This window comes from Spermophilus citellus, assembly GCF_964194105.1.
Source record: "Spermophilus citellus genome assembly, chromosome: 4".
Taxonomy (NCBI): domain Eukaryota; kingdom Metazoa; phylum Chordata; class Mammalia; order Rodentia; family Sciuridae; genus Spermophilus; species Spermophilus citellus.
Window position 1 is genome coordinate 99,732,593 of NC_138185.1, and position 17,054 is coordinate 99,749,646.

The 17,054-nt window shown below is 35.2% G+C and overlaps 1 protein-coding gene across 31 annotated transcripts in view; it reads right to left on the minus strand.

Moving 5' to 3' along the window:
- ZFAND6 (zinc finger AN1-type containing 6) overlaps positions 1–17,054 on the minus strand; it is a 74,970-nt gene that overhangs the window by 40,796 nt on the left and 17,120 nt on the right. For 15 of the 31 annotated variants that reach the window (XM_081291684.1, XM_081291680.1, XM_081291683.1 and 12 more), the window contains one exon: positions 534–595. The exons of 14 other annotated variants lie outside the window; for them this stretch is intronic. The gene's annotated coding sequence lies outside the window, so the exon portion shown is untranslated. Of the gene's footprint in view, positions 1–526; positions 596–17,054 lie in introns of all 31 variants that reach the window. 2 more of the 31 variants (XM_081291691.1, XM_081291695.1) reach the window with 1 other exon arrangement.

A 17,054-nucleotide genomic window follows, 5' to 3' on the forward strand; every position in this document is an offset into this window, starting at 1 on the left:
TATTTATATTATTATTATAACTTTCTATAACTTAAACTACTTCAAAATAAAACCTGAAAAATATTCGAACCCAATATTTTCAAATATTCTGAATATCTAACAATAACAAAACCAAATTTCCTATCTTATATCCACATTCAAACTGTCATCTAATAGAAGTATAAACCTATTTATGATTATCTAGTCAATGAATAAGAAGAAATGGTAGTCTGGTTTAAAACATCTAATATGACTACATTCCACTGATGACAGGTGTGACTCACCAATCTGAGTTAGATCAATGTCTGCCTCCCAACCTTATCACATTATTGCAACCTTCTCAAAAACTACACTGTTAAAAAAACAAGCTTCTCCACCAGAGCACTCCTCCCCCCCTCCCATTTTAATTGGGAATAGAGTAGGGGAATTTGTCTCCTTGCTGAAAACTCCAAATTAAGTTAATTTCTGGTTATGCCAGGTAGCAATGCAGAACAAAGCAAGAGCTAATAAGTAATCAATAATGTACACAGAAAATATTACAACAAACCTCTCACCCTAAACAAAAGTCTATCCTGCCAATAAAAAGTTGTGGAAGCACACATTCATTACAGAGCACCTGGAAAAGAAAGACAAGATAACAGAATGTTAATCATTGAGAGACTAACATACATGGATAATATACAAATATTTCAGTGGCAAAAACAAAAGAGTAGAATTAAAAGAGGGAGGGAGGGGCTGGGGTGTAGCTCAGTGGTACAGTATTTGCTTAGCATGTAAGAGGTCCTGGGTTCAATTACCAGTATCAAAGTGGGGAGGGCAAGTGGGAGAAGAGAATACAAAAGAAAACATGCAAGGAAAGGAGAAAATTCTCATGGCCACACATCACACAATTTGGAGTTATCCTTCTATTCCAATGGTTAAAACATTTTCTTTCACTTTTTAATTTATCTTCTACCTATTATCTCACCTAAGAGTCCATCTTTGTGACACTGTGAGCACAGCTATGGTCAAATCTTATGCTAACACTCAATTTTTAAAATATATTTTTAAACTCATTGAGAGGCCCAAAAAGCACTCTACTAGAAAATTCTCACAAAAAAAAATTCACATTGGAAAAAAGTAAAATCTGACAGAGGAGGAGAGGGGTTAAGGAGGAGTCAGGGCTGGGAAAATGTGACCTGGGAAGAATGGGATGAATTTTAGCTTCCTATATTAATTTGGATAGATTGCTGAAACCTGATGAAAGATAGCAAACTATGATTCTACATTTGCTGGTACTTTAGCTAATTCTAGGCTGTGAGATTAATTGCTGAGCTGTGTCCTTCTTTCAAGTAGGATCTCTGTCGGATTAATCTTTATAAATCCACAGTATCGAACACTGCGCCTTGATTAAAGAAGGCATTTTAATAGGTTCTTGTAGAATGCCCAATTACAAAACAAGCAAACTATTTTATTCCAATCCCAATCCCTGCCTTATTGTCCATTTTCTCAGGTAGTGTGTTGTTCACTCTTCACCCCTGCCAGAACCATTTGCTTTGCAAATTTTTCTCACAAAAGTTAAACTGCAATTCTCTGATTGCTGCAGGTAGATGATGTTGTAATAAAAGAATAACTCATATTACTGGGCATGGTGGCTCATTCCTATAATCCCAGACACTCAGGAGGCTGAGGCCCTGTCTCAAAATAAAAGTTAAAAAGGGTTGGGGATGTAGCTCAGTGGGTTCAATCCCCAATACTGGAAAACAGCCAACCAAACAAACAAAAAAACCTTATACTGAATGAAACTTGACCAATTCAACCCCCAAATTTAGGTCAAGTTAAACCTAAAATACAAAATTTAAGAAATATAGAACACACAGGTGTGTATACATACATAATATATTTAGGAAGACAAGGAGCTTATCTTCTGAATTGATGTTTATACCTGTACTGCCCAAGGCAATTACAACATCTACACAAGAGTCAGCAAATACAGCTTAGGCTTTCATTATTATTAGTCAAATTAACATGGTCTAATTACTCTTTATATCATTAAATAAATTTTAAAACAGTAAAATTAAAAAAAAACTGTCATATAGCTGAACATCTAGCATATCCCAAATTTTGATCTGTAGCTTCTTCTGTATTTCCCTTACCTTAAATGGCATTAACTCCTATTCCTGAGAATAAAGGAGATAGCATAGAAACATAGAAAAAGGCTCCAGAGGGGCTGGGGATGTGGCTCAAGTGGTAGAGCACACACCTAGCACATCTGAGTCCTGGGTTCAATCCTTAGTGAAAGAAAGAAAGGAAGGAAGGAAGGGAGGGAGGGAAGGAAGGAAGGAAGGAAGGAAGGTAGGTAGGTAGGTATTATGTCCAACTACAATTGAAAAATAAATACTAAAAAAAGAAAGAAAAAAAAAAGAAGAAAGAAAAAGGCTCCAGATTGAAAAAGCTGAGTATAAGGTAGAAATACTATGGAGTAGGGAGTTGCAAGTAGAGTCAAGATTGCACTAGCCCATTTAAAACTAGCACATTTTTGCAAATAAAAGTTTTAGGTAAGAAATGCCATTTAAGGAGGTTTAGTTAATGGAAAAGGTAGTAGTAGCTTTTGTGAGGGTGGGTTAATCTGTGGATTCAGTTCTTTCCCCCTTTTGGTTTAACACACACTTTTCTATCCTCCCTACCAAAACTAAGAAACATTATATTTAAAGTAAAACAAAGTTCACACTCCTAGGTATTCATTTACACAAGTCATACAAAGACTCATACAGAAATGTTCAAAATGACTTCATTTGTAACAGCAAGAACTAGAAACCCAAATATACATCAAAAGGTAAATGCGCAAACAAATAATGATATAGCCACACATGGAATAATATCAGCAATAAAAAGGAATGTGTTGAACACATCATGTGTTAATCTCCAAATTATTACATTAAATGAAAGCAAAAGGAAACAAAAGACTATATAATGTATGTTTCTATTTACATGAAATGTTACAAAAACACAACTATGACAAGAGAGCAGATCGGGGACCACAGACCTGGAACCAGAGTAGGAAGATGGGATTTATTCCAAAGTAATTACAAGGAAACTTTCTGAGGCAATGAAAATGTTTTACATGACTATAGTTGTTAGAAAACCATGCAAGCCAAAACTAAAATTGCATACTTTTCTTCAAAGCTGATTTTAAAAGACCAAAATAGTATAGGAACAGTCAAAAGTCATTTGATTCAAACTATTATTTTAAATTTATTAAGCATAGACACCTAAGTCTATGCTGGGTAAAGATTGTTTTATCTTTCCAGATGTTTAAATGTTTTTATTAATGGCAAATAAGTTGTCCATTCCTCTTCCTCATTGGTTCTATGGACACAGCTCTCCTAATCCTCCACACTTTGTCATACAACTTACGTAGGTAAAGGTTTACTAAGTTTATGTGATACCAAGCAAAGCCATAATAACTGATAATCCAGATTCTGCAAATTTTAGTTTCCCACCAGGCAGTTTTGAATTTTTATAATACCTAAAATAATTTTCTAAATAATTGTCCTCATTTAGTTAGAAAAGAAGCAATTTCCCCCCCCTTTTTTTTTTTTTACCTTTTCTCTACGTACACCCCCCACCCCCACCCCACACTGGGGATTGAACCCAGGGCCATCATGCTTGCTAAGTATACCTTCTATCGCTGAGCTATAACCTCCGCTGCTTTGATTTTTTAAGACAAGGTTTTGCTAAATTGCCCAAGTTGGCCTTGAATTTGTGATCCTCCTGCCTTGGCCTCCAAAGCTGCTAGGATTACAAAATGTGTACCACCATGTCCAGCTCTTTATCCACTTTTTATATCATTTTAATATCTTGAAAAAAGGTTTCATATCTTGAACAAGATCAACTTGGATTATATTTTAAATACTAAAATGGTTTGTTTTCTTCCTTCCTTTTGTTCAGGAATCAAACCCAGGAGTGTTTTACCACTGAGTGACATCACCAGCCTTTTTTTTTTTTTCTTAAAATTTTTTTTTTTTTTTTTTTGTGACAAGGTCTCACTAAATTTTCAAGGCTGGCCTCAAGACTGCCTGCGATCTTCCTGTCTCAGCCTCCCAAATCACTGGGATTATAAGTGTGTGCCACAGTGTCTGGCACTTATTATTAGTCCATAATAAACATAAAACATGAATTCTAACTTACACATGTTCATCACCATTTTTTCTTTCTTTTTTTATTTTTAAGAAATAAGAGTTATGATATTGCCCAGCTAGCCTCAAACTCAGCCTGGAGAGTTCTCAGGTGCATAGCACCAAACACAGCTCATCACTAACGTTGGGGGTCAGAGAGCTTATAATTCTGACAAGTTCTACTGAACATGATTTGCAAATCCTAGACTTTAAAGTATAACTGACATTAAGCAGTCTATTGCAGTCCAACAAAATGCATCTTATCTTCCAAATAAAGGCAACATAGCTTATTCCTTCAATTAGGAATCACTTCTGGAAGTTTCTGAATTCTTTGAAATGAGAAAGAAAGCAGCTTCCCCATATTTCAGATGCAATTTCCTTGCTCATTCATTAAATTTATATCACAAAATAATTCATGTTCCTAAGGAATTTAATTTCTCTGGTAAAAACATCCACATTAAAAATGTCTTTCTTGCCAGATAGTGGCATAGCCTATAAACCCAGTGACTCTGGAGGCTGAGGCATGAGGATCATGAGTTTGAGGCAGCCTTAGCAACTTAGCAAGACCCTGTCTCAAAAAGAAAGTAAAAAGATCTGAGGATGTAGTTGAGTAGTAGAGCATCCCTGGGTTCAATCCCTAGTGGGGGTAGGATATCCTTCTTTTCAAAAAAGTTTAGTTGCCAATATTTAAGAATAAAATATAAAGATTAACTTAGTAAATTGGGAAATTTGAGGCTAAGAGACTTCAGGAAACTGAAAATAATTAAAAATGATATACATATAATTAATGTGCATTACACTTTAAATTTTTAACTAATTAATTAATTAGTTAATTAATTAATGCTGGGGATTAAAACCAGGACCCTACACATGCTAGGTAAGCATCTACCACTGAGCTACAACCCCAGCCTAATTATATTTTTTAAAAAATTAAAATTAAGAAAAATATAGTACTTTTAAAATGTTTTACTTGTTAACCAAAAATTAAAATGCTCAAAATAATAGCTATTTTAAAAAGAATGTCCTTTCAACTTAAGCAATTTTTCTCAATTCTATCAACATAATAGGTTTATCAATATTGCTACAACAATACTGAGGATAAACACAGTCATTACTTATTATATGCAGTATTGAAAGATACAAAATCAGTCTAAGTTAGGTCTTTTCTTCTCTCTTACTATTTAGAACTTAGAATATTCAAATAAAGTGTTATCATTTATCTAATAAAAATGTTAAAAACTGAATAACTGATGTGTCTTAAATTCCATGTTCAGTTCTAAAAAAGTTGTTTCCAACCATCATCAAACTGACTTTTTTTCCTAGATAACAATCAGTAGATACTGTTAGAAGTGGGATAGATTCATGTGGAGAAAACTGAACACTAAAAAAAAAAAAAAAAAAAAAAAAAAAACTCACATGTTAATACACAAGTCACTTCCCTGGCTGAAATTAAGCCATGTTAATTCAGCCTATTACAATTTAATAACACTAAATTTAGGAGCCATCTGTCTTGCTCATCATTGTACAGTATTTCTAGTTTCTGGCACACCTACCAGAAACATTCAAATGCTTATATAATAGATTAATACTTGCTTGCATTTATCCACATCACAAAAACAAACCCTGAAACCCCTGCATATCAACTATAAGAAATTCAATCACCTAGGCGAAAATCAAATTACCAAGTTTTATCCACCTTTAATTTGTAAAATAAATTAGGGAATGCTTTAACGGTGTAAAACATACTAATCCAGTCCAAATTAGCTTCTTTCTTCCTTCCAGACCATCAAATAGTCAGCAGTAGGTGAATCTATGACAATCTAAAAATAGTATGCCAGATGACAAGTCCTTGTGTTTGGGAAGATTTTCTAATTTGTATTATATTCTCTTAAAGGATTTAATGGCACCTATACGTTACTTAAGAAAAACAAATCAATAATAACTGTATATAAGGTACAATTTAAGTAGTCTCCTTTTCACATTATTACAACATAGTACATGTGTATTTTCACTATGTATTAATGATAAAAAAATCACTGGCAATTTGACCCAATTTTCAATTATTCCTTAATTAGGAAAAAAAAGTAGAAGGATATTAGCTATGAAACACTTAGAAGTCAATAAAACTCAGTCTGCATTAATCTGGTTTTAACATCACACAGAGATCACCTTGATAACTTAAGTTTCCTGTATTAGTGAGAACTGACCTGCTTGACAGTGTAAATCAGTCATTCCAAGACCAGCCTTTTCTGTATCCAGGTGTAGTTACCAAAGTCACAAAATAAACTGGTAGGTACCATACTTTTTGAAGCCAGCTAGCACCCACTTTTCTACTTTTCTACTTCATCAATAATGTGCCCCTATGATAGCTCCTTATTTATTGGTCTTAACTCTGCTGACTGAAATCCAACCAGCTTCAACATTGACCCCAATATAGTGTTAGGAAGTTAAAGACTCAAAAACCTGGCTTTCTGTCAACTAGAATAAAAAAAAAATCAAGGACAGTATAATTCAAAATGTCAAGAGACAAAGTTTTAAGATGTAATATTCCAGAAAAGATCACTAAACAAGGATTTCCCCCATATAACTTCTAGATTAATGGTTCTCAAAACCAACGATTAATAACATCAGAAAACTGCAAATTCTGTGGCCCACTCCATACAAAATGAATCAATTTCTGGAGACTAGGGCCAAGGATTAGTACTATCTAACTAGTTCCCGGAGTTTCTAAGATTCTTGGATACATAATAGGAAATATCACTTTTAGCACAGAACACAGTAAATACATATTTACAGCAGAAAATCAGATGGTTTAAAACTACTGTAAAGGTGGTAACTTCAAGGCCAGGTATAGTGGTACACTCCTGTAATCTCTTAAGACTCAGGAAGCTGAAAGCAGGAGGATCACAAGTTCAGGGCCAGAAACTTAGCAAGACTGTCTCAAAAATCAAAAGGGCTGGAGGGTCAATTCCAAAAGAAAAGAAAAAGATGGTAGCTATAGAATAATTTAGGATAATTAAAATTAGGCCAAAGCACACACCTCCAACCTTGAGCCCAGTCTCCTTAGGCCCTATTAATCCTTGGTTTTTAAGAGACACTAATCTAGCCATTACCACAGAAATCCAAGTTTAGTAATTATTTCAAGAAAACTGACTTTGGAAACTTCCTCATCTCTTGGTTTCCCCCCCCCCTTTGGTACTGGGGATTAAACTCAGGATCTTACCCATCCTAGGCAAATGTTCTAACACTGAGCTACACCTCACTTCCCTTTTATAATTTCTATTTTGAGACAGGGTCTCACTAAATTGCTGAGACTGGCCTCAAGCTTGAGATCCTCCTACCTCATCCTCCTGAGTAGTTGGGATTACAAGCATGCACTAGCACACAGGGCTTTATTTCTTGATATTCTGAATCATGCATCCCAAAAGAAACCTGTCAAAAGGCAGTTATTTTCCATTATAAACTTTGGAAAACCACCTTTTGCAATTTTAGCAAATATTTTTGTTGGCCTGACATAAGAAAAGGTGGTCAGTACTAACTATAATAAGTAGCTAATAAGCACCAAGTGATTTCATCTTTCTATCTTTGAGACAGATGATAACTAAAATAAACCTCTATATTAATATTCAATAATATTCAAATCCTGAAGTATAAACTTAAAGTAAAATTTGAGAAGGTGGAGATTAAAGTACATACAGAGAATTTATCAAGATGGTACGTCTTGAACTAATATGATTCTCTCCTGTTGGGATCGTGATGGTCCAGTCTATATGCTTCATTCTGAACTGCTGGAGAGACACTGTGACTGAAAGAACAACACGAGGACTTCCAATTTCAAGCATGCATAGTAAAAAAGTGTGTCTCAAAACTCAATAACAATAAAAAATAACATGAATTCTATCTTCAATGAAACATGAGACAACTGTAACCTTAAACCACAAAGAGAGTAAAAGAATGACAAATGACTTAGTTAAGGGAAGAAAAGCCAAATCTAAGTAACTAGATGAAAAGAAAAGTACCACTATGCCTGAGCCATTTCCCCTAGAGAAATAGAGAAGTTTGCAGGAAAATAAGTTGATATAAAGACAATTTAGATCTCCCCTCTGCTCATCAACCCTCTTCCCACATGAGGGACTTAAACAGCAAACAAAAGAAGTTTTTCAAGCAAAAAAAGGGCATGGAAACAGACTTTTAAGAAACTGCAATGAATTACCCAAGAAGGAAAAATCTACAAATAATAAGATCAAGAAATCAGCCACTTGGGAGAAAATAGATGATATTTATTTGACAGAAACAGGCAAAACCCACTATTTCTATTAGGTATTTGGCATACTTTTTAAAATTTTTGGAAGTTTAAAGAATTGTAATTTTTAGCAAATCACATTTAAAGCATATATGCAATACACACTTCTTAAAATCTTGGAGATTCTTACTACTTAGATCCATATCACTTAGTTCATTCAATTCATGAAAAAAAATGTCTACCATATAATCTAAATGGCAAAGCCAGTACTCACTGCCCTCACTCCGGTTTTGGTACCACAGATGAGAAAAAGTAGAAAAGCTGTGGTAGCTGGTGGGGATGACAACTATTTTTTTTTTAAATATTCTTTTTAGTTTGACCCAGTTATCCCACTCCTCAGTTTATACCCAAATGACTTAAAAACTGAATACTACAGGGACACAGCCGTATCAATGAATGGATAAAGAAAATGTGGTATATATACACAATGAATTATTACTAAGTAATAAAAGAGAATAAAATCTTGGCATTTGCAGGTAAGTGAAGTTAGCCAATCCCAAAAAACCAAATGCCAAATGTTTTTTCTGATATAAGGAGGCTGATTCATAATGGGGTTGGGAGGATTAGACAAACTCTAGCTAAGGCAGAGGGGTGGGAAGGGAAGGGAGGGGACATGGGGGGTAAAAAAGATGGTGGAATGAGATGAATATCATTACCCTAAATACATGTATGAAGACACGAATGGTGTGAATATACTTTATATGCAAGCAGAGATATAAAAAATTGTGCTCTATATGTGTAATATGAATTGTAATGCATTCTGTTGTCATATATAACAGATTAAAATAAAAACTATTCTTTTTAGTTGACGATGGACATTTATTTATTTATATGCAGTGCTGAGAATCAAAACCAGTGCCTCATACATGCTAGGCAAGCACTCTACTGAGCTACAACCCCAGCCCAGAAAAACTATTTCTGAAAGAATAATCTCGTAGCTTCATTCTCTTTGACTTGACTGTTTTCAGAGGGTGAGAATCTGACCCACATACCATAAAGGATACTCTAACAAGAGACCAAATTAGTTCTCTGCCAAGATCTCTCATATAGAACCAAATTTTATATGCTTTTCAGTTATTTCTTCCCTTTTTTCATAAAATAGGTAGCATATGCAACATATAAATGTTTGACTTCAAGGTAGAATATGTAAACGAAATAAAGATTTCCATTGGAAAGATGGAATGCCCATTAAGAAAACATTCTGACTATACCAGTTTAAATTATAAAATAATTAGACCTCTTGAGAGTTTGATCTTTTAAAAATGCTCAGTTGCACAGGGATGTGGCTTAGTGGTAGAGCACTTGCCTAGAATGTGGGAGGTCCCTGGGAGACACCCAAGACACTACCAAAAAAAAAAAAAAGTAGAATAAAAAGCCCAGCTGTGGCTAACATCTTTCAGAAACCCTAGGGCTCAATTATCCTACTACCTAATTCTATGTACTTTGAATGTTATTTAACACCCTTTCATCTTTTTTATTTTAACTGTCCAAGAAGCTAGGTCTAACAAATGACAGGCAGCATACAAAATATTTTACCTGCAGTACAAAAGTATTATACCTATTCCTGATAATCAACACTTTCCCCTTTCTCTAAAAAACTACCAGATTCATTTAATATGCAAGAGTTCTGGTTAGTATAAAATGTTTGTCCTCTTAAAATTATTCTCTCTTACACACACACACACACACACACACACACTCTCTCTCTCTCTCTCTCTCTCTCTCTAAGAGGTACCTTAAATTTGAATCAAATGACCACAACTACCAAGTCAGGATATTGTTCTCTCCCTCTCCCTACTAATACACACTCTAAATTATGTAGTGCTTTTGTTTAAAGAATTAAAGGATTGAAAATATAAAACAACTTCCAATTTGTCAACTGGATAATCACTGCAAATGATTTGCTCTTACTATGAGAAATAAGAGCTCTGTATTATCAGGAAGCAAAAGTTCAAGAATGTAATCAGCTATTAATACTAATGGTCATAGTGAGGTATTAAATATATGTATAAAAACTTTGATTTACTTTTATTTTTGGTACTGTGAATTGAACCCAGGGACACTGTACTACTGAGCTGTACCTCCAAGCCTTTTTTTTTTGGTACAGGAGATTGAACCAGGGGCACTTAACCACTGAGCCACATCATCATCCCTTTTTTATATTTTATTTAGAGACAGGATCTCACCCAGTTACTGGCTTTGAACTTGCGATCCTCCTTTCTCAGCCTCCTGAGCCACTGGGATTACAGGCATGCATGACTGGGATGGCCCCCAAGTTTGTTTTTATTTTTATTTTGAGACAGGGTCTTGCTATGTTTCTCAAGCTGGCATTGAACTTGTGATCCTCCTGCCTCCGTCTCCCAAGTAGTTGGGATTACACATGAGCACCACTATGCCCAGCTGAGATTTATTTCTTATTAAAGTCAATTAATAAAAATCAAGGATATTAATGACAAATCAGTAATTTTTGATGTTACTTTCCTCTAAAATATTTCACTCTTGATTTTCACAGAAAGAGCATTATTTAAAAATGAGGTTGAACAAAAAAAATTTATATAAATGCACTCTATGTGAAAGCAAAAGGACAAAAACTCTTAGTAATCCGTTGCCTTCAAGGGGACATTTGATTATTCTGAAAAAACATTAGAATAAAACATGGCTTAGAGTTTAATCACAGACAAATTAGCCTTTAAGCATCTACATTCATCTATGGTTCTTGCAGTACTCCTTCTCATTTACATCCTACATTCTCCTCTTCCCCATTCCATTCTCTAATACAAAATCACCTAACAAAAGTGGTAAACTATATACCTGTTCTAAACTAAAAGGACAATATAATACTAATACAATCTTTCTTTTTCCTTTCTCTCCTCCCACCCCCTTTTTACACAAGGTCTTATCTTAATGTTGCCCAGGCTGGTCTGGAATTTTTACACTTAGGTGCTTCTCTTGCTTCACCCTTCCAAGTACTGGGACTACAAGAGCATACCACATACACATAAAATGAAGTTCTACTCAGCCATAAAAAAGGATGAAATTATGGCATATGGTAAATGAATGGAAAAGGAGAACACCATGCTAGGTAAAATTAGCCAAACTCAGAAACATATGCAGAAGCTACAGTAAAATAAAGGAAAGGAAAGGAGAAGAGAAGGATAGGATAACATAAAGAACCAATCAAACACAAATTAATAGACCAATGAAAGAAGTCTAGTTGAGTAGAGAAAGGAGAATGGAAGAGGGGAGGAAGAACAGGAGGGAAAGTAGAGGAGGATCATGAATTTAAACAGATTTCCATGCATGTATGAGTGTGTCGGGAAGAACCCAACTACATAACTATAAAGTTCTAATAAAAATAAGTAAATAAATAAAGTGTACAACATGCTTGGCTCACTAATGAAATCTTTCTTTGCAAGTATTTCCTTTGGTGACTTAGCTTCCTCCTATTTGCCAAATGGGGTCACACCTATGAAGACAACCTCATCTTCTAAATAAAAACCTAGGATGTGTGATCTAACAAGAAAGAATATTTTAGTGGAAAATCATAAACTTTTTTGTGAGTTCCAACAAAGGGACATTTCAAATTTCTTTGCTGCTTCAAAGTGTGTGACCCAGTAATTTTTAGATGCCAAAAAAGCTGATTATTTCTTAACCATTCCAAAAGTTAAGAAAGCCAATAAAAATATTTGAAAATCCTAACTGCCCCCAAGATATATATAGTTCCTGGAACTGTATCTTATAATCCTATCACCTACTATTTGTCTTTTTATGCACACTAGTCCAGGTTTCTTAAGTTCTACCTAGCAGCTCTGAGCAACTGTTTCCCAAATACAACTCTAATTCAGACTTTTCTCCAGGGTTCTCTTTTTTCCTATCAGATCTTATTGGCTCTGCCAGTAAAAAAGACCATGGGGTGACAGTAGGGCAGAATGGACTAACAGAAGATAGTAGCTAAGTCATAGCAGCATAAGATCAGAATTGAGAGCTCCCATGATTGCTAAAAATAAGATACTACACCATCTCCTCTAATCTTCACAACATCTCGTAGAAGGAGAAACCACTTAGAGATGAGGAAACTGATGATGCTTAGCGAGATTACAGAAATTGCTCGGGTCAAACAGCTAGTAAGTGGTTATATTAATCTGTTTTCTGCTGCTGTAAAAAATACCTGAGGTGCGGTACTTTATAAAGAAAAGATGTTTATTTGGTTCAGTTTTGGAGCCTAAAAGTCCAAGATCAAATGACTCCACAGGTTTGGCCTCTGGCAAGGGCCTCATAACAAATAACACAACAGCAGAACCCAAGCAGAAGAGATCAGGTGGTGAAACAGTAAGCCTGAGATAGACACTGGGGACAGGTTTGCTCCTTTACAACAACCCACACTTGGAGGAACTCAACTCCTCCAGACCAGCATTACTCCTTTCTGAGGACAATGCCTCCAAATGACCTAACTACCTTGACTAAACACTACTTCTTCTTTTTTGTACTAGGGATAGAATCCAGGGGGTACTTTACCACTGAGCTATATCCCCCGAACTTTTTATTTTGTGACAGAGTTTCATTAAGCTGCTGAGGCTGGCTTGAACTTGTGATCCTCCTGCCTCAGCCTCTGGAGTTGCTTGGATCATACATTTGTACTAATATGCTTGGCTAAACCACTTCCTGAAGATTTTCCAACACTTCTCAACATGACCACATCAGGGACACTTAAGCTTCTCATACTTGAACTTTTAGGGTTACACTCAAACCATATCCAAAACATAACAGTAGTAAAGGAAGGATTTGAATCCAAAAAGTCTGTCTTCAAAGCCCAAGCATTTAAGCAAGCTAAAACATGTAAGAAATGAGATATAGCTGTGTGTGGTGGTGCATGCCTGTAATCCCAGCAGACCGGGAGGCTGAGGTAGGAGGATCAAGAGTTCTAAACCAGCCTCAGCAACTTAGCGAGGCCCTAAGTAACTCAGTGAGACCCCGTCTCTAAATAAAATACAAAAAAGGGCTGGGGATATGGCTCAGTGGTTAAGTGCCCTTGGAATCAGTCCCCAGTACCAAAAAGAAAAAAAAAATGAGTTATAGATTCTGATGGATGAAGTTAGGTCATTGATCAATTCAACCGGCTTTCCTAAGCAATAAGTATGTGCCAGGTACTGGGGAAACACAGACACAGACACACACATACACACACACACATATACAGAGAACATCTTGCTTTGCCGCTTAATGGGTATATATCTTGAAAAAATTTCTGAGTTGCATGACTTGATTAAGGAATGGTTACGACTCTCAGAAAGACAAGTTAACAAATTACAATATAATATGAAACATCACAATATAAACAAGTGAAGTAGTAGAACAGTGTGATTTGCTTTGTCACAGGGAAAGGATTATTTTGTTTATGATGAATGTTGCTTGGTTAATATTTTGGGAATGAAGGACATTCCAAGCTAAATAAAACATGATACCATAATTCCACACAGTATGCTCATGGAACCACAAGTGAACTGATACTCTTAAAGGACTGGAGACAGAAAAACTGAGCTCAGACAGTGTTATAGGGAAGACTAGTCTTCTTTCATAGATAGACATGGATTTTCCATGGAGATTTACAAGAAGTATAATTGGCCCAGAGTAAACAGCCAGAGGGTAAAAACTATATCATTGTTTCAATTCAACATCTATTTGGAATGCTAGGACACAAGGAGCAAAAGATATGTATGGTCCCTACACTTTAAGGATCTCACAACTTTAGTACAAATCGTAAATTTGTTAAGATATTATGATTTTGTATGATTAGGGAAGAAAAGAAGTTGTCAGTTGGGAATATGCCTCTCAGGAAGATGTGAGAAAAGACAGAGAGGCATGGAAAGGTGAAAAGGAGAATATCTAGAGAAAATGCATATAATTTGTTGTGACTGAAGCATAAGGTACATGTAGGGTGAGGTGACTCATAAGGATATATAGATGAGAAACACCAACATCAAGGTGGTAATAAAGAAAAACCCTTCAAATATTGGAATGATAGGAACCTAGACATATGCAAATACAGTAGCCATTAATCACATCTAGCTTCTGAGTACTTAAAATGCAGTTAGTGGCAGCTCCATTTTTAATGTCACTTAATCTTAATTAAATTTAAATTGCTACTACTACCTATCATATTAGAAAGTACTAGTCTTCTATACATGTAAGTAGAACTCTTACCCAGGATAACTATATAAATGAAAATATATAAATGTAAATTAAGGAAAAGAAGGGGCGGCAAGTTGAGAAAATTCACATGGTAATCTCAATTATTAAATATGAGACAAAAAGGGGGGTCTAAACCAAAAAGAATAAAGAAATCTTAAAATAGCCACATAGGAAAAGGATGGCTGAGTACAAGCTCAAGTTATAAATTATAACATTTGTAGTAAAGTTAAAAAAAGGTATGAAGGATATTGTTAGGGCAACTAACAAAACTGAATATGGACAGTATTATTTAAAAATACATTACATAAATGTTATATCCCTGATTTTAGTCTCACCATGTAAGATAATGTTCTTGTTCTAAAGAAATACATACTGAAGTACTTAGGGATAAAAAGTCTCCAGCTTACATGCAATGATTAAGAAAAATTAACGTGCATGTGTGTGTGTGTGTACGTGTACACATTCTGAGAGAAAAAGAACAGAATATAATAAAGCAAATGGGACAGTGCAACAATTAGGCATCTAGGAAAAGGACATGAGAGAGTTCCTTGTACTACTGTTCATGCAACTTCTACATAAAAGCTTGAAATTAAGTCAAAAGTTACAGAAAAATTCATAGTAGTGTCAAAAACATAGACCAATGTGATTTTCTTCTGGTAGCATTCAATAGCTTAGGTTTAGAAGCAGAGCAAATGGAAGAATTGGTCAAAGATTAAGAGCCAAGAATACTGGGGAAAACAGTGACTGAAAAAGAAACTGGTGAGAAAGGAAAGGATGAAGCAAGAGATTTGGAGTTTGAGGTCTTGATAAAGCTTAAGAGTAAATGTGATGGGTAAATGAGAATGAGAAATAGAATGACAAGAGTCTGTAGCCAGCAAAGGAGAATATTAGCATTCATTACAAATTGTTATTAGTCATTCAGGAAATGTAAATTAACTCCACAATGAACTCTACATCCACTTGAAAGGTTAAAATTTTAAAAACTGATCACACTAAGTATTGGTGAGCATAAAGAGAAAACAGAATTTTTATGTGCTATCAGTGGGAATGTAAAACATTCTTATGAAGTTAAATATGAAACCTATCTCATGACCCAGCAATCCATTCCTAATCTCTACCAAAGAGAAATAAAACATCCACCACACGAAGACTTACACACACACACACACACACACACACACACACACACACCAGGGAATTATGTAGTCTTTAAAAGGAATGAAATTCTGATGCATGCTATATAACATGAATGCATTTTGAAATTATTAATGTAAATGAAAATAAACCAGACACAAAAGGTCAAATATTGTATGATTCCACTTATATGAAGTAACTACAATGGTCAAATTTACAGACAGAAAATAGAATGTTGGTTATCAGGGACAGGAGGAGGAGGAAACGGGGACAGAGTTTCAGGTAGGAATGATTTTAAAAGTTCTGGAAGGGGGCTGGGATTGTGGCTCAGCGGTAGAGGGCTTGCCTAGCATGTGTGGGGCCCTGGGTTCGATCCTCAGCACCACATAAAAATAAAATAAAGATATTGTGTTCAACTACAACTAAAAAATAATAAATATTAAAAAAAAAAAAAGTTCTGGAAGCCAGGCATGGCGGTATGCCTGCAGTCTTAGCTACTTGGGAGTCTGAGGCAGGAGGATCCCTTGAGCTCATAAAATTGGGGCTAGCCTGAGCAACACATCAAGTTCCCATCTTTAAAAACAAAAGTCATGGAGATGGATAGTAGTGATGATTGCACAACAATATGAGTGTACTTGATGCCACTAAACTGTCTAGTTAAAAACAACTTAGGAGCTAAGCAGTAGAGTGCTTGTTTAGTATGCTTGAGGCCCTGGGTTCAATCTTTAGCACTGGAAAAATTAGTGAATGAAAGTTAATGCATCTGATACAGTGTTCAATAAATGAGTTGCAATTATTAAATTAATCCTAACACTGTTTTCACTATTTCTTTCCATAGAAGCCTTCACAGTTCACTGCTACTCAAAGTTATGCCATTCCCACCATTCTTGAGTATCCACCAGGCCTCTTTGCCTACCTTGAGAATCCCAGGAAGTGGGAGCGTACTTGACAAGTAGAAAATTATACAGCACTTGCTAAACCAGCAAAATTGTGGTTGGAGTATCTACAATTTCTATTATTCTCTCCATTTTTAACATTTCAGGATTGTTCCTTTTCAGATGAGTCAAATTAAGCTTTTGATCTACACCCAAAATTATAAGATGATGGCAGTTCCTTGTCACTGGCAGACTCAGACATATCAAAATAAATTACCAAGGACATCTCTGATCTTACTTTTCAATTTCCTGATTACCTTGGTTTATAGTAATCTTTCTCCCTGCTGAACTTCAACAGCAATAATTTACAACCAACCATAATTTGAACCTGAGTAATATATAACACTGATTTATCGA